Below are 20,469 nucleotides of genomic sequence, written 5' to 3' on the forward strand. Positions count from 1 at the left end.
AGGTTCAACTCTGTTAGTTGAATGCACAGAACAGAAAGAAGTTTCGCAGAATGCTTCTCTGTAGTTTTTATTTGAAGATATTCCTTTTTCCAATAGAGGACCCTTGGCGCTCCAATTGTTCACTTGCAGTTTCCCCAGAAGGAGTGTTTCAGAACTTCTCAATCAAAAGTATTGTTAAATTCTGTTAGTTGAATGCACAGAACAGAAAGAAGTTTCACAGAATGCTTCTGTGTAGTTCTTACTTGAAGATATTCCTTTTTCCACTAAAGGCCCCTTAGCGCTCAGAATGTCCACTTGCAGCTACTGCAGAGAGAGTGTTTCAGAGCTGCTCAATTAAAAGTAAGCTTCAACTCTGTTAACCGAATGTTCAGAGCCCAAAGAAGTTTCACACAATGCTTCTGTGTAGTTTTTATTTGAAGATATTTCTTCCACTATAGGCCCCTTAGTGCTCTGAATATCCACTTCCAGTTTCTACAGAGAGAGTGTTTCAGAACTGCTGAATCAAAAGTAAGCTTTAACTGTGTTAGCTGAATGCACAGAACAGAAAGAAATTTCACAGAATGCTTCTGTGTAGTTTTTATTTGAAGTTATTCCTTTTTCCACTATAGGCCCCTTAGCGCTCCGAATGTCCACTTGCACTTTCTACAGAAAGAGTGTTTCAGATGTGCACAATCCAAAGTAAGCTTCAAGTCTGCCAGTTGAAAGCGCAGAACAGAGAGAAGTTTCACAGAATACTTCTGTGTAGTTTTTATTGGAAGATATTCCTTTTTCCAATGTAGGCCCCTTAGCGATCGGAATGTCCACTTGCAGTTTCCGCAGAAGCAGTGTTTCAGAACTGCTGAATCAAAAGTAAGGCTCAACTCTGTTAGTTGAATGCAAAGAAGAGAAAGAAGTTTCACTGAATGCTTCTGTGTTGTTTTTATTTGAAGATATTCCTTTTTCAACTAAAGGATCCTAAGCCCTCCAAATGTCCACTTGCAGTTTCTACAGAAAGAGTGTTTCAGAACTGCTCAATGCAAAGTACAGTTCAACTCTTTTAGTTGAATGCACAGAACAGAAAGAAGTTTCACAGAATGCTTCTGTGTAGCTTTTATTTGAAGATACTCCTCTTTCCACTATAGGCCCTTTAGCGCTCCGATTGTCCACATGTAATTTCTACAGAAAGTTTGCTTCAGAACTGCTCACTAAAAAGTAAGGTTCAACTCTGTTAGTTGAATGCACAGAACAGAAAGAAGTTTCGCAGAATGCTTCTCTGTAGTTTTTATTTGAAGATATTCCTTTTTCCAATAGAGGACCCTTGGCGCTCCAATTGTTCACTTGCAGTTTCCCCAGAAGGAGTGTTTCAGAACTTCTCAATCAAAAGTAATGTCAAATTCTGTTAGTTGAATGCACAGAACAGAAAGAAGTTTCGCAGAATGCTTCTGTGTAGTTTTTATTTGAAGTTATTCCTTTTTCCACTATAGGCCCCATAGCGCTCCGAATGTCCACTTGCACTTTCTACAGAAAGAGTGTTTCAGATGTGCACAATCCAAAGTAAGGTTCAACTCTGTTAGTTGAATGCAAAGAAGAGAAAGAAGTTTCACAGAATGCTTCTGTGTTGTTTTTATTTGAAGATATTCCTTTTTCCAATTAAGGATCCTAAGCCCTCCAAATGTCCACTTGCAGTTTCTACAGAAAGAGTGTTTCAGAACTGCTCAATGCAAAGTAAAGTTCAACTCTTTTAGCTGAATGCACAGAAAAGAAAGAAGTTTCACAGAATGTTTCTGTGTAGCTTTTATTTGAAGATAGTCCTGTTTCCACTATAGGCCCTTTATCGCTCCGATTGTCCCCTTGCAATTTCTACAGAAAGTGTGCTTCAGAACTGCTCATTAAAAGTAAGGTTCAACTCTGTTAGTTGAATGCACAGAACAGAAAGAAGTTTCGCAGAATGCTTCTCTGTAGTTTTTATTTGAGGATATTCCTTTTTCCAAAAGACGACCCTTGGCGCTCCAATTGTTCACTTGCAGTTTCCCCAGAAGGAGTGTTTCAGAACTTCTCAATCAAAAGTAATGTTAAATTCTGTTAGTTGAATGCACAGAACAGAAAGAAGTTTCGCAGAATGCTTCTGTGTCGTTCTTACTTGAAGATATTCCTTTTTCCACTAAAGGCCCCTTAGCGCTCAGAATGTCCACTTGCAGCTACTGCAGAGAGAGTGTTTCAGAGCTGCTCAATTAAAAGTAAGCTTCAACTCTGTTAACCGAATGTTCAGAGCCCAAAGAAGTTTCACACAATGCTTCTGTGTAGTTTTTATTTGAAGATATTTCTTCTTCCACTATAGGCCCCTTAGTGCTCTGAATATCCACTTCCAGTTTCTACAGAGAGAGTGTTTCAGAACTGCTGAATCAAAAGTAAGCTTCAACTGTGTTAGCTGAATGCACAGAACAGAAAGAAATTTCACAGAATGCTTCTGTGTAGTTTTTATTTGAAGTTATTCCTTTTTCCACTATAGGCCCCTTAGCGCTCCGAATGTCCACTTGCACTTTCTACAGAAAGAGTGTTTCAGATGTGCACAATCCAAAGTAAGCTTCAAGTCTGCTAGTTGAAAGCGCAGAACAGAGAGAAGTTTCACAGAATACTTCTGTGTAGTTTTTATTGGAAGATATTCCTTTTTCCAATGTAGGCCCCTTAGCGATCGGAATGTCCACTTGCAGTTTCCGCAGAAGCAGTGTTTTAGAACTGCTGAATCAAAAGTAAGGCTCAACTCTGTTAGTTGAATGCAAAGAAGAGAAAGAAGTTTCACTGAATGCTTCTGTGTTGTTTTTATTTGAAGATATTCCTTTTTCAACTAAAGGATCCTAAGCCCTCCAAATGTCCACTTGCAGTTTCTACAGAAAGAGTGTTTCAGAACTGCTCAATGCAAAGTACAGTTCAACTCTTTTAGTTGAATGCACAGAACAGAAAGAAGTTTCACAGAATGCTTCTGTGTAGCTTTTATTTGAAGATACTCCTCTTTCCACTATAGGCCCTTTAGCGCTCCGATTGTCCACATGTAATTTCTACAGAAAGTTTGCTTCAGAACTGCTCACTAAAAAGTAAGGTTCAACTCTGTTAGTTGAATGCACAGAACAGAAAGAAGTTTCGCAGAATGCTTCTCTGTAGTTTTTATTTGAAGATATTCCTTTTTCCAATAGAGGACCCTTGGCGCTCCAATTGTTCACTTGCAGTTTCCCCAGAAGGAGTGTTTCAGAACTTCTCAATCAAAAGTAATGTCAAATTCTGTTAGTTGAATGCACAGAACAGAAAGAAGTTTCGCAGAATGCTTCTGTGTAGTTTTTATTTGAAGTTATTCCTTTTTCCACTATAGGCCCCTTAGCGCTCCGAATGTCCACTTGCACTTTCTACAGAAAGAGTGTTTCAGATGTGCACAATCCAAAGTAAGGTTCAACTCTGTTAGTTGAATGCAAAGAAGAGAAAGAAGTTTCACAGAATGCTTCTGTGTTGTTTTTATTTGAAGATATTCCTTTTTCCACTTAAGGATCCTAAGCCCTCCAAATGTCCACTTGCAGTTTCTACAGAAAGAGTGTTTCAGAACTGCTCAATGCAAAGTAAAGTTCAACTCTTTTAGCTGAATGCACAGAAAAGAAAGAAGTTTCACAGAATGTTTCTGTGGAGCTTTTATTTGTAGATAGTCCTGTTTCCACTATAGGCCCTTTATCGCTCCGATTGTCCCCTTGCAATTTCTACAGAAAGTGTGCTTCAGAACTGCTCATTAAAAAGTGAGGTTCAACTCTGTTAGTTGAATGCACAGAACAGAAAGAAGTTTCGCAGAATGCTTCTCTGTAGTTTTTATTTGAAGATATTCCTTTTTCCAATAGAGGACCCTTGGCGCTCCAATTGTTCACTTGCAGTTTCCCCAGAAGGAGTGTTTCAGAACTTCTCAATCAAAAGTAATGTCAAATTCTGTTAGTTGAATGCACAGAACAGAAAGAAGTTTCGCAGAATGCTTCTGTGTAGTTTTTATTTGAAGTTATTCCTTTTTCCACTATCGGCCCCTTAGCGCTCCGAATGTCCACTTGCACTTTCTACAGAAAGAGTTTTTCAGATGTGCACAATCCAAAGTAAGGTTCAACTCTGTTAGTTGAATGCAAAGAAGAGAAAGAAGTTTCACAGAATGCTTCTGTGTTGTTTTTATTTGAAGATATTCCTTTTTCCACTTAAGGATCCTAAGCCCTCCAAATGTCCACTTGCAGTTTCTACAGAAAGAGTGTTTCAGAACTGCTCAATGCAAAGTAAAGTTCAACTCTTTTAGCTGAATGCACAGAAAAGAAAGAAGTTTCACAGAATGTTTCTGTGGAGCTTTTATTTGAAGATAGTCCTGTTTCCACTATAGGCCCTTTATCGCTCCGATTGTCCCCTTGCAATTTCTACAGAAAGTGTGCTTCAGAACTGCTCATTAAAAAGTAAGGTTCAACTCTGTTAGTTGAATGCACAGAACAGAAAGAAGTTTCGCAGAATGCTTCTCTGTAGTTTTTATTTGAGGATATTCCTTTTTCCAATAGACGACCCTTGGCGCTCCAATTGTTCACTTGCAGTTTCCCCAGAAGGAGTGTTTCAGAACTTCTCAATCAAAAGTAATGTTAAATTCTGTTAGTTGAATGCACAGAACAGAAAGAAGTTTCGCAGAATGCTTCTGTGTCGTTCTTACTTGAAGATATTCCTTTTTCCACTAAAGGCCCCTTAGCGCTCAGCATGTCCACTTGCAGCTACTGCAGAGAGAGTGTTTCAGAGCTGCTCAATTAAAAGTAAGCTTCAACTCTGTTAACCGAATGTTCAGAGCCCAAAGAAGTTTCACACAATGCTTCTGTGTAGTTTTTATTTGAAGATATTTCTTCTTCCACTATAGGCCCCTTAGTGCTCTGAATATCCACTTCCAGTTTCTACAGAGAGAGTGTTTCAGAACTGCTGAATCAAAAGTAAGCTTCAACTATGTTAGCTGAATGCACAGAACAGAAAGAAATTTCACAGAATGCTTCTGTGTAGTTTTTATTTGAAGTTATTCCTTTTTCCACTATAGGCCCCTTAGCGCTCCGAATGTCCACTTGCACTTTCTACAGAAAGAGTGTTTCAGATGTGCACAATCCAAAGTAAGCTTCAAGTCTGCTAGTTGAAAGCGCAGAACAGAGAGAAGTTTCACAGAATACTTCTGTGTAGTTTTTATTGGAAGATATTCCTTTTTCCAATGTAGGCCCCTTAGCGATCGGAATGTCCACTTGCAGTTTCCGCAGAAGCAGTGTTTTAGAACTGCTGAATCAAAAGTAAGGCTCAACTCTGTTAGTTGAATGCAAAGAAGAGAAAGAAGTTTCACTGAATGCTTCTGTGTTGTTTTTATTTGAAGATATTCCTTTTTCAACTAAAGGATCCTAAGCCCTCCAAATGTCCACTTGCAGTTTCTACAGAAAGAGTGTTTCAGAACTGCTCAATGCAAAGTACAGTTCAACTCTTTTAGTTGAATGCACAGAACAGAAAGAAGTTTCACAGAATGCTTCTGTGTAGCTTTTATTTGAAGATACTCCTCTTTCCACTATAGGCCCTTTAGCGCTCTGATTGTCCACATGTAATTTCTACAGAAAGTTTGCTTCAGAACTGCTCACTAAAAAGTAAGGTTCAACTCTGTTAGTTGAATGCACAGAACAGAAAGAAGTTTCGCAGAATGCTTCTCTGTAGTTTTTATTTGAAGATATTCCTTTTTCCAATAGAGGACCCTTGGCGCTCCAATTGTTCACTTGCAGTTTCCCCAGAAGGAGTGTTTCAGAACTTCTCAATCAAAAGTAATGTCAAATTCTGTTAGTTGAATGCACAGAACAGAAAGAAGTTTCGCAGAATGCTTCTGTGTAGTTTTTATTTGAAGTTATTCCTTTTTCCACTATAGGCCCCTTAGCGCTCCGAATGTCCACTGGTACTTTCTACAGAAAGAGTGTTTCAGATGTGCACAATCCAAAGTAAGGTTCAACTCTGTTAGTTGAATGCAAAGAAGAGAAAGAAGTTTCACAGAATGCTTCTGTGTTGTTTTTATTTGAAGATATTCCTTTTTCCACTTAAGGATCCTAAGCCCTCCAAATGTCCACTTGCAGTTTCTACAGAAAGAGTGTTTCAGAACTGCTCAATGCAAAGTAAAGTTCAACTCTTTTAGCTGAATGCACAGAAAAGAAAGAAGTTTCACAGAATGTTTCTGTGTAGCTTTTATTTGAAGATAGTCCTGTTTCCACTATAGGCCCTTTATCGCTCCGATTGTCCACTTGCAATTTCTACAGAAAGTGTGCTTCAGAACTGCTCATTAAAAAGTAAGGTTCAACTCTGTTAGTTGAATGCACAGAACAGAAAGAAGTTTCGCAGAATGCTTCTCTGTAGTTTTTATTTGAAGATATTCCTTTTTCCAATAGAGGACCCTTGGCGCTCCAATTGTTCACTTGCAGTTTCCCCAGAAGGAGTGTTTCAGAACTTCTCAATCAAAAGTAATGTTAAATTCTATTAGTTGAATGCACAGAACAGAAAGAAGTTTCGCAGAATGCTTCTGTGTAGTTCTTACTTGAAGATATTCCTTTTTCCACTAAAGGCCCCTTAGCGCTCAGAATGTCCACTTGCAGCTACTGCAGAGAGAGTGTTTCAGAGCTGCTCAATTAAAAGTAAGCTTCAACTCTGTTAACCGAATGTTCAGAGCCCAAAGAAGTTTCACACAATGCTTCTGTGTAGTTTTTATTTGAAGATATTTCTTCTTCCACTATAGGCCCCTTAGTGCTCTGAATATCCACTTCCAGTTTCTACAGAGAGAGTGTTTCAGAACTGCTGAATCAAAAGTAAGCTTCAACTGTGTTAGCTGAATGCACAGAACAGAAAGAAATTTCACAGAATGCTTCTGTGTAGTTTTTATTTGAAGTTATTCCTTTTTCCACTATAGGCCCCTTAGCGCTCCGAATGTCCACTTGCACTTTCTACAGAAAGAGTGTTTCAGATGTGCACAATCCAAAGTAAGCTTCAAGTCTGCTAGTTGAAAGCGCAGAACAGAGAGAAGTTTCACAGAATACTTCTGTGTAGTTTTTATTGGAAGATATTCCTTTTTCCAATGTAGGCCCCTTAGCGATCGGAATGTCCACTTGCAGTTTCCGCAGAAGCAGTGTTTTAGAACTGCTGAATCAAAAGTAAGGCTCAACTCTGTTAGTTGAATGCAAAGAAGAGAAAGAAGTTTCACTGAATGCTTCTGTGTTGTTTTTATTTGAAGATATTCCTTTTTCAACTAAAGGATCCTAAGCCCTCCAAATGTCCACTTGCAGTTTCTACAGAAAGAGTGTTTCAGAACTGCTCAATGCAAAGTACAGTTCAACTCTTTTAGTTGAATGCACAGAACAGAAAGAAGTTTCACAGAATGCTTCTGTGTAGCTTTTATTTGAAGATACTCCTCTTTCCACTATAGGCCCTTTAGCGCTCCGATTGTCCACATGTAATTTCTACAGAAAGTTTGCTTCAGAACTGCTCACTAAAAAGTAAGGTTCAACTCTGTTAGTTGAATGCACAGAACAGAAAGAAGTTTCGCAGAATGCTTCTCTGTAGTTTTTATTTGAAGATATTCCTTTTTCCAATAGAGGACCCTTGGCGCTCCAATTGTTCACTTGCAGTTTCCCCAGAAGGAGTGTTTCAGAACTTCTCAATCAAAAGTAATGTCAAATTCTGTTAGTTGAATGCACAGAACAGAAAGAAGTTTCGCAGAATGCTTCTGTGTAGTTTTTATTTGAAGTTATTCCTTTTTCCACTATAGGCCCCTTAGCGCTCCGAATGTCCACTTGCACTTTCTACAGAAAGAGTGTTTCAGATGTGCACAATCCAAAGTAAGGTTCAACTCTGTTAGTTGAATGCAAAGAAGAGAAAGAAGTTTCACAGAATGCTTCTGTGTTGTTTTTATTTGAAGATATTCCTTTTTCCACTTAAGGATCCTAAGCCCTCCAAATGTCCACATGCCGTTTCTACAGAAAGAGTGTTTCAGAACTGCTCAATGCAAAGTAAAGTTCAACTCTTTTAGCTGAATGCACAGAAAAGAAAGAAGTTTCACAGAATGTTTCTGTGGAGCTTTTATTTGAAGATAGTCCTGTTTCCACTATAGGCCCTTTATCGCTCCGATTGTCCACTTGCAATTTCTACAGAAAGTGTGCTTCAGAACTGCTCATTAAAAAGTAAGGTTCAACTCTGTTAGTTGAATGCACAGAACAGAAAGAAGTTTCGCAGAATGCTTCTCTGTAGTTTTTATTTGAAGATATTCCTTTTTCCAATAGAGGACCCTTGGCGCTCCAATTGTTCACTTGCAGTTTCCCCAGAAGGAGTGTTTCAGAACTTCTCAATCAAAAGTATTGTTAAATTCTGTTAGTTGAATGCACAGAACAGAAAGAAGTTTCACAGAATGCTTCTGTGTAGTTCTTACTTGAAGATATTCCTTTTTCCACTAAAGGCCCCTTAGCGCTCAGAATGTCCACTTGCAGCTACTGCAGAGAGAGTGTTTCAGAGCTGCTCAATTAAAAGTAAGCTTCAACTCTGTTAACCGAATGTTCAGAGCCCAAAGAAGTTTCACACAATGCTTCTGTGTAGTTTTTATTTGAAGATATTTCTTCCACTATAGGCCCCTTAGTGCTCTGAATATCCACTTCCAGTTTCTACAGAGAGAGTGTTTCAGAACTGCTGAATCAAAAGTAAGCTTTAACTGTGTTAGCTGAATGCACAGAACAGAAAGAAATTTCACAGAATGCTTCTGTGTAGTTTTTATTTGAAGTTATTCCTTTTTCCACTATAGGCCCCTTAGCGCTCCGAATGTCCACTTGCACTTTCTACAGAAAGAGTGTTTCAGATGTGCACAATCCAAAGTAAGCTTCAAGTCTGCCAGTTGAAAGCGCAGAACAGAGAGAAGTTTCACAGAATACTTCTGTGTAGTTTTTATTGGAAGATATTCCTTTTTCCAATGTAGGCCCCTTAGCGATCGGAATGTCCACTTGCAGTTTCCGCAGAAGCAGTGTTTCAGAACTGCTGAATCAAAAGTAAGGCTCAACTCTGTTAGTTGAATGCAAAGAAGAGAAAGAAGTTTCACTGAATGCTTCTGTGTTGTTTTTATTTGAAGATATTCCTTTTTCAACTAAAGGATCCTAAGCCCTCCAAATGTCCACTTGCAGTTTCTACAGAAAGAGTGTTTCAGAACTGCTCAATGCAAAGTACAGTTCAACTCTTTTAGTTGAATGCACAGAACAGAAAGAAGTTTCACAGAATGCTTCTGTGTAGCTTTTATTTGAAGATACTCCTCTTTCCACTATAGGCCCTTTAGCGCTCCGATTGTCCACATGTAATTTCTACAGAAAGTTTGCTTCAGAACTGCTCACTAAAAAGTAAGGTTCAACTCTGTTAGTTGAATGCACAGAACAGAAAGAAGTTTCGCAGAATGCTTCTCTGTAGTTTTTATTTGAAGATATTCCTTTTTCCAATAGAGGACCCTTGGCGCTCCAATTGTTCACTTGCAGTTTCCCCAGAAGGAGTGTTTCAGAACTTCTCAATCAAAAGTAATGTCAAATTCTGTTAGTTGAATGCACAGAACAGAAAGAAGTTTCGCAGAATGCTTCTGTGTAGTTTTTATTTGAAGTTATTCCTTTTTCCACTATAGGCCCCATAGCGCTCCGAATGTCCACTTGCACTTTCTACAGAAAGAGTGTTTCAGATGTGCACAATCCAAAGTAAGGTTCAACTCTGTTAGTTGAATGCAAAGAAGAGAAAGAAGTTTCACAGAATGCTTCTGTGTTGTTTTTATTTGAAGATATTCCTTTTTCCACTTAAGGATCCTAAGCCCTCCAAATGTCCACTTGCAGTTTCTACAGAAAGAGTGTTTCAGAACTGCTCAATGCAAAGTAAAGTTCAACTCTTTTAGCTGAATGCACAGAAAAGAAAGAAGTTTCACAGAATGTTTCTGTGGAGCTTTTATTTGAAGATAGTCCTGTTTCCACTATAGGCCCTTTATCGCTCCGATTGTCCCCTTGCAATTTCTACAGAAAGTGTGCTTCAGAACTGCTCATTAAAAAGTAAGGTTCAACTCTGTTAGTTGAATGCACAGAACAGAAAGAAGTTTCGCAGAATGCTTCTCTGTAGTTTTTATTTGAGGATATTCCTTTTTCCAATAGACGACCCTTGGCGCTCCAATTGTTCACTTGCAGTTTCCCCAGAAGGAGTGTTTCAGAACTTCTCAATCAAAAGTAATGTTAAATTCTATTAGTTGAATGCACAGAACAGAAAGAAGTTTCGCAGAATGCTTCTGTGTAGTTCTTACTTGAAGATATTCCTTTTTCCACTAAAGGCCCCTTAGCGCTCAGAATGTCCACTTGCAGCTACTGCAGAGAGAGTGTTTCAGAGCTGCTCAATTAAAAGTAAGCTTCAACTCTGTTAACCGAATGTTCAGAGCCCAAAGAAGTTTCACACAATGCTTCTGTGTAGTTTTTATTTGAAGATATTTCTTCCACTATAGGCCCCTTAGTGCTCTGAATATCCACTTCCAGTTTCTACAGAGAGAGTGTTTCAGAACTGCTGAATCAAAAGTAAGCTTCAACTGTGTTAGCTGAATGCACAGAACAGAAAGAAATTTCACAGAATGCTTCTGTGTAGTTTTTATTTGAAGTTATTCCTTTTTCCACTATAGGCCCCTTAGCGCTCCGAATGTCCACTTGCACTTTCTACAGAAAGAGTGTTTCAGATGTGCACAATCCAAAGTAATCTTCAAGTCTGCTAGTTGAAAGCGCAGAACAGAGAGAAGTTTCACAGAATACTTCTGTGTAGTTTTTATTGGAAGATATTCCTTTTTCCAATGTAGGCCCCTTAGCGATCGGAATGTCCACTTGCAGTTTCCGCAGAAGCAGTGTTTTAGAACTGCTGAATCAAAAGTAAGGCTCAACTCTGTTAGTTGAATGCAAAGAAGAGAAAGAAGTTTCACTGAATGCTTCTGTGTTGTTTTTATTTGAAGATATTCCTTTTTCAACTAAAGGATCTTAAGCCCTCCAAATGTCCACTTGCAGTTTCTACAGAAAGAGTGTTTCAGAACTGCTCAATGCAAAGTACAGTTCAACTCTTTTAGTTGAATGCACAGAACAGAAAGAAGTTTCACAGAATGCTTCTGTGTAGCTTTTATTTGAAGATACTCCTCTTTCCACTATAGGCCCTTTAGCGCTCCGATTGTCCACATGTAATTTCTACAGAAAGTTTGCTTCAGAACTGCTCACTAAAAAGTAAGGTTCAACTCTGTTAGTTGAATGCACAGAACAGAAAGAAGTTTCGCAGAATGCTTCTCTGTAGTTTTTATTTGAAGATATTCCTTTTTCCAATAGAGGACCCTTGGCGCTCCAATTGTTCACATGCAGTTTCCCCAGAAGGAGTGTTTCAGAACTTCTCAATCAAAAGTAATGTCAAATTCTGTTAGTTGAATGCACAGAACAGAAAGAAGTTTCGCAGAATGCTTCTGTGTAGTTTTTATTTGAAGTTATTCCTTTTTCCACTATAGGCCCCTTAGCGCTCCGAATGTCCACTTGCACTTTCTACAGAAAGAGTGTTTCAGATGTGCACAATCCAAAGTAAGGTTCAACTCTGTTAGTTGAATGCAAAGAAGAGAAAGAAGTTTCACAGAATGCTTCTGTGTTGTTTTTATTTGAAGATATTCCTTTTTCCACTTAAGGATCCTAAGCCCTCCAAATGTCCACTTGCAGTTTCTACAGAAAGAGTGTTTCAGAACTGCTCAATGCAAAGTAAAGTTCAACTCTTTTAGCTGAATGCACAGAAAAGAAAGAAGTTTCACAGAATGTTTCTGTGGAGCTTTTATTTGAAGATAGTCCTGTTTCCACTATAGGCCCTTTATCGCTCCGATTGTCCCCTTGCAATTTCTACAGAAAGTGTGCTTCAGAACTGCTCATTAAAAAGTAAGGTTCAACTCTGTTAGTTGAATGCACAGAACAGAAAGAAGTTTCGCAGAATGCTTCTCTGTAGTTTTTATTTGAGGATATTCCTTTTTCCATAGACGACCCTTGGCGCTCCAATTGTTCACTTGCAGTTTCCCCAGAAGGAGTGTTTCAGAACTTCTCAATCAAAAGTAATGTTAAATTCTGTTAGTTGAATGCACAGAACAGAAAGAAGTTTCGCAGAATGCTTCTGTGTCGTTCTTACTTGAAGATATTCCTTTTTCCACTAAAGGCCCCTTAGCGCTCAGAATGTCCACTTGCAGCTACTGCAGAGAGAGTGTTTCAGAGCTGCTCAATTAAAAGTAAGCTTCAACTCTGTTAACCGAATGTTCAGAGCCCAAAGAAGTTTCACACAATGCTTCTGTGTAGTTTTTATTTGAAGATATTTCTTCTTCCACTATAGGCCCCTTAGTGCTCTGAATATCCACTTCCAGTTTCTACAGAGAGAGTGTTTCAGAACTGCTGAATCAAAAGTAAGCTTCAACTGTGTTAGCTGAATGCACAGAACAGAAAGAAATTTCACAGAATGCTTCTGTGTAGTTTTTATTTGAAGTTATTCCTTTTTCCACTATAGGCCCCTTAGCGCTCCGAATGTCCACTTGCACTTTCTACAGAAAGAGTGTTTCAGATGTGCACAATCCAAAGTAAGCTTCAAGTCTGCTAGTTGAAAGCGCAGAACAGAGAGAAGTTTCACAGAATACTTCTGTGTAGTTTTTATTGGAAGATATTCCTTTTTCCAATGTAGGCCCCTTAGCGATCGGAATGTCCACTTGCAGTTTCCGCAGAAGCAGTGTTTTAGAACTGCTGAATCAAAAGTAAGGCTCAACTCTGTTAGTTGAATGCAAAGAAGAGAAAGAAGTTTCACTGAATGCTTCTGTGTTGTTTTTATTTGAAGATATTCCTTTTTCAACTAAAGGATCCTAAGCCCTCCAAATGTCCACTTGCAGTTTCTACAGAAAGAGTGTTTCAGAACTGCTCAATGCAAAGTACAGTTCAACTCTTTTAGTTGAATGCACAGAACAGAAAGAAGTTTCACAGAATGCTTCTGTGTAGCTTTTATTTGAAGATACTCCTCTTTCCACTATAGGCCCTTTAGCGCTCCGATTGTCCACATGTAATTTCTACAGAAAGTTTGCTTCAGAACTGCTCACTAAAAAGTAAGGTTCAACTCTGTTAGTTGAATGCACAGAACAGAAAGAAGTTTCGCAGAATGCTTCTCTGTAGTTTTTATTTGAAGATATTCCTTTTTCCAATAGAGGACCCTTGGCGCTCCAATTGTTCACTTGCAGTTTCCCCAGAAGGAGTGTTTCAGAACTTCTCAATCAAAAGTAATGTCAAATTCTGTTAGTTGAATGCACAGAACAGAAAGAAGTTTCGCAGAATGCTTCTGTGTAGTTTTTATTTGAAGTTATTCCTTTTTCCACTATAGGCCCCTTAGCGCTCCGAATGTCCACTTGCACTTTCTACAGAAAGAGTGTTTCAGATGTGCACAATCCAAAGTAAGGTTCAACTCTGTTAGTTGAATGCAAAGAAGAGAAAGAAGTTTCACAGAATGCTTCTGTGTTGTTTTTATTTGAAGATATTCCTTTTTCCACTTAAGGATCCTAAGCCCTCCAAATGTCCACATGCCGTTTCTACAGAAAGAGTGTTTCAGAACTGCTCAATGCAAAGTAAAGTTCAACTCTTTTAGCTGAATGCACAGAAAAGAAAGAAGTTTCACAGAATGTTTCTGTGGAGCTTTTATTTGAAGATAGTCCTGTTTCCACTATATGCCCTTTATCGCTCCGATTGTCCACTTGCAATTTCTACAGAAAGTGTGCTTCAGAACTGCTCATTAAAAAGTAAGGTTCAACTCTGTTAGTTGAATGCACAGAACAGAAAGAAGTTTCGCAGAATGCTTCTCTGTAGTTTTTATTTGAAGATATTCCTTTTTCCAATAGAGGACCCTTGGCGCTCCAATTGTTCACTTGCAGTTTCCCCAGAAGGAGTGTTTCAGAACTTCTCAATCAAAAGTAATGTCAAATTCTGTTAGTTGAATGCACAGAACAGAAAGAAGTTTCGCAGAATGCTTCTGTGTAGTTTTTATTTGAAGTTATTCCTTTTTCCACTATCGGCCCCTTAGCGCTCCGAATGTCCACTTGCACTTTCTACAGAAAGAGTTTTTCAGATGTGCACAATCCAAAGTAAGGTTCAACTCTGTTAGTTGAATGCAAAGAAGAGAAAGAAGTTTCACAGAATGCTTCTGTGTTGTTTTTATTTGAAGATATTCCTTTTTCCACTTAAGGATCCTAAGCCCTCCAAATGTCCACTTGCAGTTTCTACAGAAAGAGTGTTTCAGAACTGCTCAATGCAAAGTAAAGTTCAACTCTTTTAGCTGAATGCACAGAAAAGAAAGAAGTTTCACAGAATGTTTCTGTGGAGCTTTTATTTGAAGATAGTCCTGTTTCCACTATAGGCCCTTTATCGCTCCGATTGTCCCCTTGCAATTTCTACAGAAAGTGTGCTTCAGAACTGCTCATTAAAAAGTAAGGTTCAACTCTGTTAGTTGAATGCACAGAACAGAAAGAAGTTTCGCAGAATGCTTCTCTGTAGTTTTTATTTGAGGATATTCCTTTTTCCAATAGACGACCCTTGGCGCTCCAATTGTTCACTTGCAGTTTCCCCAGAAGGAGTGTTTCAGAACTTCTCAATCAAAAGTAATGTTAAATTCTGTTAGTTGAATGCACAGAACAGAAAGAAGTTTCGCAGAATGCTTCTGTGTCGTTCTTACTTGAAGATATTCCTTTTTCCACTAAAGGCCCCTTAGCGCTCAGAATGTCCACTTGCAGCTACTGCAGAGAGAGTGTTTCAGAGCTGCTCAATTAAAAGTAAGCTTCAACTCTGTTAACCGAATGTTCAGAGCCCAAAGAAGTTTCACACAATGCTTCTGTGTAGTTTTTATTTGAAGATATTTCTTCTTCCACTATAGGCCCCTTAGTGCTCTGAATATCCACTTCCAGTTTCTACAGAGAGAGTGTTTCAGAACTGCTGAATCAAAAGTAAGCTTCAACTGTGTTAGCTGAATGCACAGAACAGAAAGAAATTTCACAGAATGCTTCTGTGTAGTTTTTATTTGAAGTTATTCCTTTTTCCACTATAGGCCCCTTAGCGCTCCGAATGTCCACTTGCACTTTCTACAGAAAGAGTGTTTCAGATGTGCACAATCCAAAGTAAGCTTCAAGTCTGCTAGTTGAAAGCGCAGAACAGAGAGAAGTTTCACAGAATACTTCTGTGTAGTTTTTATTGGAAGATATTCCTTTTTCCAATGTAGGCCCCTTAGCGATCGGAATGTCCACTTGCAGTTTCCGCAGAAGCAGTGTTTTAGAACTGCTGAATCAAAAGTAAGGCTCAACTCTGTTAGTTGAATGCAAAGAAGAGAAAGAAGTTTCACTGAATGCTTCTGTGTTGTTTTTATTTGAAGATATTCCTTTTTCAACTAAAGGATCCTAAGCCCTCCAAATGTCCACTTGCAGTTTCTACAGAAAGAGTGTTTCAGAACTGCTCAATGCAAAGTACAGTTCAACTCTTTTAGTTGAATGCACAGAACAGAAAGAAGTTTCACAGAATGCTTCTGTGTAGCTTTTATTTGAAGATACTCCTCTTTCCACTATAGGCCCTTTAGCGCTCCGATTGTCCACATGTAATTTCTACAGAAAGTTTGCTTCAGAACTGCTCACTAAAAAGTAAGGTTCAACTCTGTTAGTTGAATGCACAGAACAGAAAGAAGTTTCGCAGAATGCTTCTCTGTAGTTTTTATTTGAAGATATTCCTTTTTCCAATAGAGGACCCTTGGCGCTCCAATTGTTCACTTGCAGTTTCCCCAGAAGGAGTGTTTCAGAACTTCTCAATCAAAAGTAATGTCAAATTCTGTTAGTTGAATGCACAGAACAGAAAGAAGTTTCGCAGAATGCTTCTGTGTAGTTTTTATTTGAAGTTATTCCTTTTTCCACTATAGGCCCCTTAGCGCTCCGAATGTCCACTGGTACTTTCTACAGAAAGAGTGTTTCAGATGTGCACAATCCAAAGTAAGGTTCAACTCTGTTAGTTGAATGCAAAGAAGAGAAAGAAGTTTCACAGAATGCTTCTGTGTTGTTTTTATTTGAAGATATTCCTTTTTCCACTTAAGGATCCTAAGCCCTCCAAATGTCCACTTGCAGTTTCTACAGAAAGAGTGTTTCAGAACTGCTCAATGCAAAGTAAAGTTCAACTCTTTTAGCTGAATGCACAGAAAAGAAAGAAGTTTCACAGAATGTTTCTGTGTAGCTTTTATTTGAAGATAGTCCTGTTTCCACTATAGGCCCTTTATCGCTCCGATTGTCCACTTGCAATTTCTACAGAAAGTGTGCTTCAGAACTGCTCATTAAAAAGTAAGGTTCAACTCTGTTAGTTGAATGCACAGAACAGAAAGAAGTTTCGCAGAATGCTTCTCTGTAGTTTTTATTTGAAGATATTCCTTTTTCCAATAGAGGACCCTTGGCGCTCCAATTGTTCACTTGCAGTTTCCCCAGAAGGAGTGTTTCAGAACTTCTCAATCAAAAGTAATGTTAAATTCTATTAGTTGAATGCACAGAACAGAAAGAAGTTTCGCAGAATGCTTCTGTGTAGTTCTTACTTGAAGATATTCCTTTTTCCACTAAAGGCCCCTTAGCGCTCAGAATGTCCACTTGCAGCTACTGCAGAGAGAGTGTTTCAGAGCTGCTCAATTAAAAGTAAGCTTCAACTCTGTTAACCGAATGTTCAGAGCCCAAAGGAGTTTCACACAATGCTTCTGTGTAGTTTTTATTTGAAGATATTTCTTCTTCCACTATAGGCCCCTTAGTGCTCTGAATATCCACTTCCAGTTTCTACAGAGAGAGTGTTTCAGAACTGCTGAATCAAAAGTAAGCTTCAACTGTGTTAGCTGAATGCACAGAACAGAAAGAAATTTCACAGAATGCTTCTGTGTAGTTTTTATTTGAAGTTATTCCTTTTTCCACTATAGGCCCCTTAGCGCTCCGAATGTCCACTTGCACTTTCTACAGAAAGAGTGTTTCAGATGTGCACAATCCAAAGTAAGCTTCAAGTCTGCTAGTTGAAAGCGCAGAACAGAGAGAAGTTTCACAGAATACTTCTGTGTAGTTTTTATTGGAAGATATTCCTTTTTCCAATGTAGGCCCCTTAGCGATCGGAATGTCCACTTGCAGTTTCCGCAGAAGCAGTGTTTTAGAACTGCTGAATCAAAAGTAAGGCTCAACTCTGTTAGTTGAATGCAAAGAAGAGAAAGAAGTTTCACTGAATGCTTCTGTGTTGTTTTTATTTGAAGATATTCCTTTTTCAACTAAAGGATCCTAAGCCCTCCAAATGTCCACTTGCAGTTTCTACAGAAAGAGTGTTTCAGAACTGCTCAATGCAAAGTACAGTTCAACTCTTTTAGTTGAATGCACAGAACAGAAAGAAGTTTCACAGAATGCTTCTGTGTAGCTTTTATTTGAAGATACTCCTCTTTCCACTATAGGCCCTTTAGCGCTCCGATTGTCCACATGTAATTTCTACAGAAAGTTTGCTTCAGAACTGCTCACTAAAAAGTAAGGTTCAACTCTGTTAGTTGAATGCACAGAACAGAAAGAAGTTTCGCAGAATGCTTCTCTGTAGTTTTTATTTGAAGATATTCCTTTTTCCAATAGAGGACCCTTGGCGCTCCAATTGTTCACTTGCAGTTTCCCCAGAAGGAGTGTTTCAGAACTTCTCAATCAAAAGTAATGTCAAATTCTGTTAGTTGAATGCACAGAACAGAAAGAAGTTTCGCAGAATGCTTCTGTGTAGTTTTTATTTGAAGTTATTCCTTTTTCCACTATAGGCCCCTTAGCGCTCCGAATGTCCACTTGCACTTTCTACAGAAAGAGTGTTTCAGATGTGCACAATCCAAAGTAAGGTTCAACTCTGTTAGTTGAATGCAAAGAAGAGAAAGAAGTTTCACAGAATGCTTCTGTGTTGTTTTTATTTGAAGATATTCCTTTTTCCACTTAAGGATCCTAAGCCCTCCAAATGTCCACATGCCGTTTCTACAGAAAGAGTGTTTCAGAACTGCTCAATGCAAAGTAAAGTTCAACTCTTTTAGCTGAATGCACAGAAAAGAAAGAAGTTTCACAGAATGTTTCTGTGGAGCTTTTATTTGAAGATAGTCCTGTTTCCACTATAGGCCCTTTATCGCTCCGATTGTCCACTTGCAATTTCTACAGAAAGTGTGCTTCAGAACTGCTCATTAAAAAGTAAGGTTCAACTCTGTTAGTTGAATGCACAGAACAGAAAGAAGTTTCGCAGAATGCTTCTCTGTAGTTTTTATTTGAAGATATTCCTTTTTCCAATAGAGGACCCTTGGCGCTCCAATTGTTCACTTGCAGTTTCCCCAGAAGGAGTGTTTCAGAACTTCTCAATCAAAAGTATTGTTAAATTCTGTTAGTTGAATGCACAGAACAGAAAGAAGTTTCACAGAATGCTTCTGTGTAGTTCTTACTTGAAGATATTCCTTTTTCCACTAAAGGCCCCTTAGCGCTCAGAATGTCCACTTGCAGCTACTGCAGAGAGAGTGTTTCAGAGCTGCTCAATTAAAAGTAAGCTTCAACTCTGTTAACCGAATGTTCAGAGCCCAAAGAAGTTTCACACAATGCTTCTGTGTAGTTTTTATTTGAAGATATTTCTTCCACTATAGGCCCCTTAGTGCTCTGAATATCCACTTCCAGTTTCTACAGAGAGAGTGTTTCAGAACTGCTGAATCAAAAGTAAGCTTTAACTGTGTTAGCTGAATGCACAGAACAGAAAGAAATTTCACAGAATGCTTCTGTGTAGTTTTTATTTGAAGTTATTCCTTTTTCCACTATAGGCCCCTTAGCGCTCCGAATGTCCACTTGCACTTTCTACAGAAAGAGTGTTTCAGATGTGCACAATCCAAAGTAAGCTTCAAGTCTGCCAGTTGAAAGCGCAGAACAGAGAGAAGTTTCACAGAATACTTCTGTGTAGTTTTTATTGGAAGATATTCCTTTTTCCAATGTAGGCCCCTTAGCGATCGGAATGTCCACTTGCAGTTTCCGCAGAAGCAGTGTTTCAGAACTGCTGAATCAAAAGTAAGGCTCAACTCTGTTAGTTGAATGCAAAGAAGAGAAAGAAGTTTCACTGAATGCTTCTGTGTTGTTTTTATTTGAAGATATTCCTTTTTCAACTAAAGGATCCTAAGCCCTCCAAATGTCCACTTGCAGTTTCTACAGAAAGAGTGTTTCAGAACTGCTCAATGCAAAGTACAGTTCAACTCTTTTAGTTGAATGCACAGAACAGAAAGAAGTTTCACAGAATGCTTCTGTGTAGCTTTTATTTGAAGATACTCCTCTTTCCACTATAGGCCCTTTAGCGCTCCGATTGTCCACATGTAATTTCTACAGAAAGTTTGCTTCAGAACTGCTCACTAAAATGTAAGGTTCAACTCTGTTAGTTGAATGCACAGAACAGAAAGAAGTTTCGCAGAATGCTTCTCTGTAGTTTTTATTTGAAGATATTCCTTTTTCCAATAGAGGACCCTTGGCGCTCCAATTGTTCACTTGCAGTTTCCCCAGAAGGAGTGTTTCAGAACTTCTCAATCAAAAGTAATGTCAAATTCTGTTAGTTGAATGCACAGAACAGAAAGAAGTTTCGCAGAATGCTTCTGTGTAGTTTTTATTTGAAGTTATTCCTTTTTCCACTATAGGCCCCTTAGCGCTCCGAATGTCCACTTGCACTTTCTACAGAAAGAGTGTTTCAGATGTGCACAATCCAAAGTAAGGTTCAACTCTGTTAGTTGAATGCAAAGAAGAGAAAGAAGTTTCACAGAATGCTTCTGTGTTGTTTTTATTTGAAGATATTCCTTTTTCCACTTAAGGATCCTAAGCCCTCCAAATGTCCACTTGCAGTTTCTACAGAAAGAGTGTTTCAGAACTGCTCAATGCAAAGTAAAGTTCAACTCTTTTAGCTGAATGCACAGAAAAGAAAGAAGTTTCACAGAATGTTTCTGTGGAGCTTTTATTTGAAGATAGTCCTGTTTCCACTATAGGCCCTTTATCGCTCCGATTGTCCCCTTGCAATTTCTACAGAAAGTGTGCTTCAGAACTGCTCATTAAAAAGTAAGGTTCAACTCTGTTAGTTGAATGCACAGAACAGAAAGAAGTTTCGCAGAATGCTTCTCTGTAGTTTTTATTTGAGGATATTCCTTTTTCCAATAGACGACCCTTGGCGCTCCAATTGTTCACTTGCAGTTTCCCCAGAAGGAGTGTTTCAGAACTTCTCAATCAAAAGTAATGTTAAATTCTGTTAGTTGAATGCACAGAACAGAAAGAAGTTTCGCAGAATGCTTCTGTGTCGTTCTTACTTGAAGATATTCCTTTTTCCACTAAAGGCCCCTTAGCGCTCAGAATGTCCACTTGCAGCTACT

The sequence above is a fragment of the Symphalangus syndactylus genome, chromosome 14 (assembly GCF_028878055.3).
Source record: "Symphalangus syndactylus isolate Jambi chromosome 14, NHGRI_mSymSyn1-v2.1_pri, whole genome shotgun sequence".
Taxonomy (NCBI): Eukaryota; Metazoa; Chordata; class Mammalia; order Primates; family Hylobatidae; genus Symphalangus; species Symphalangus syndactylus.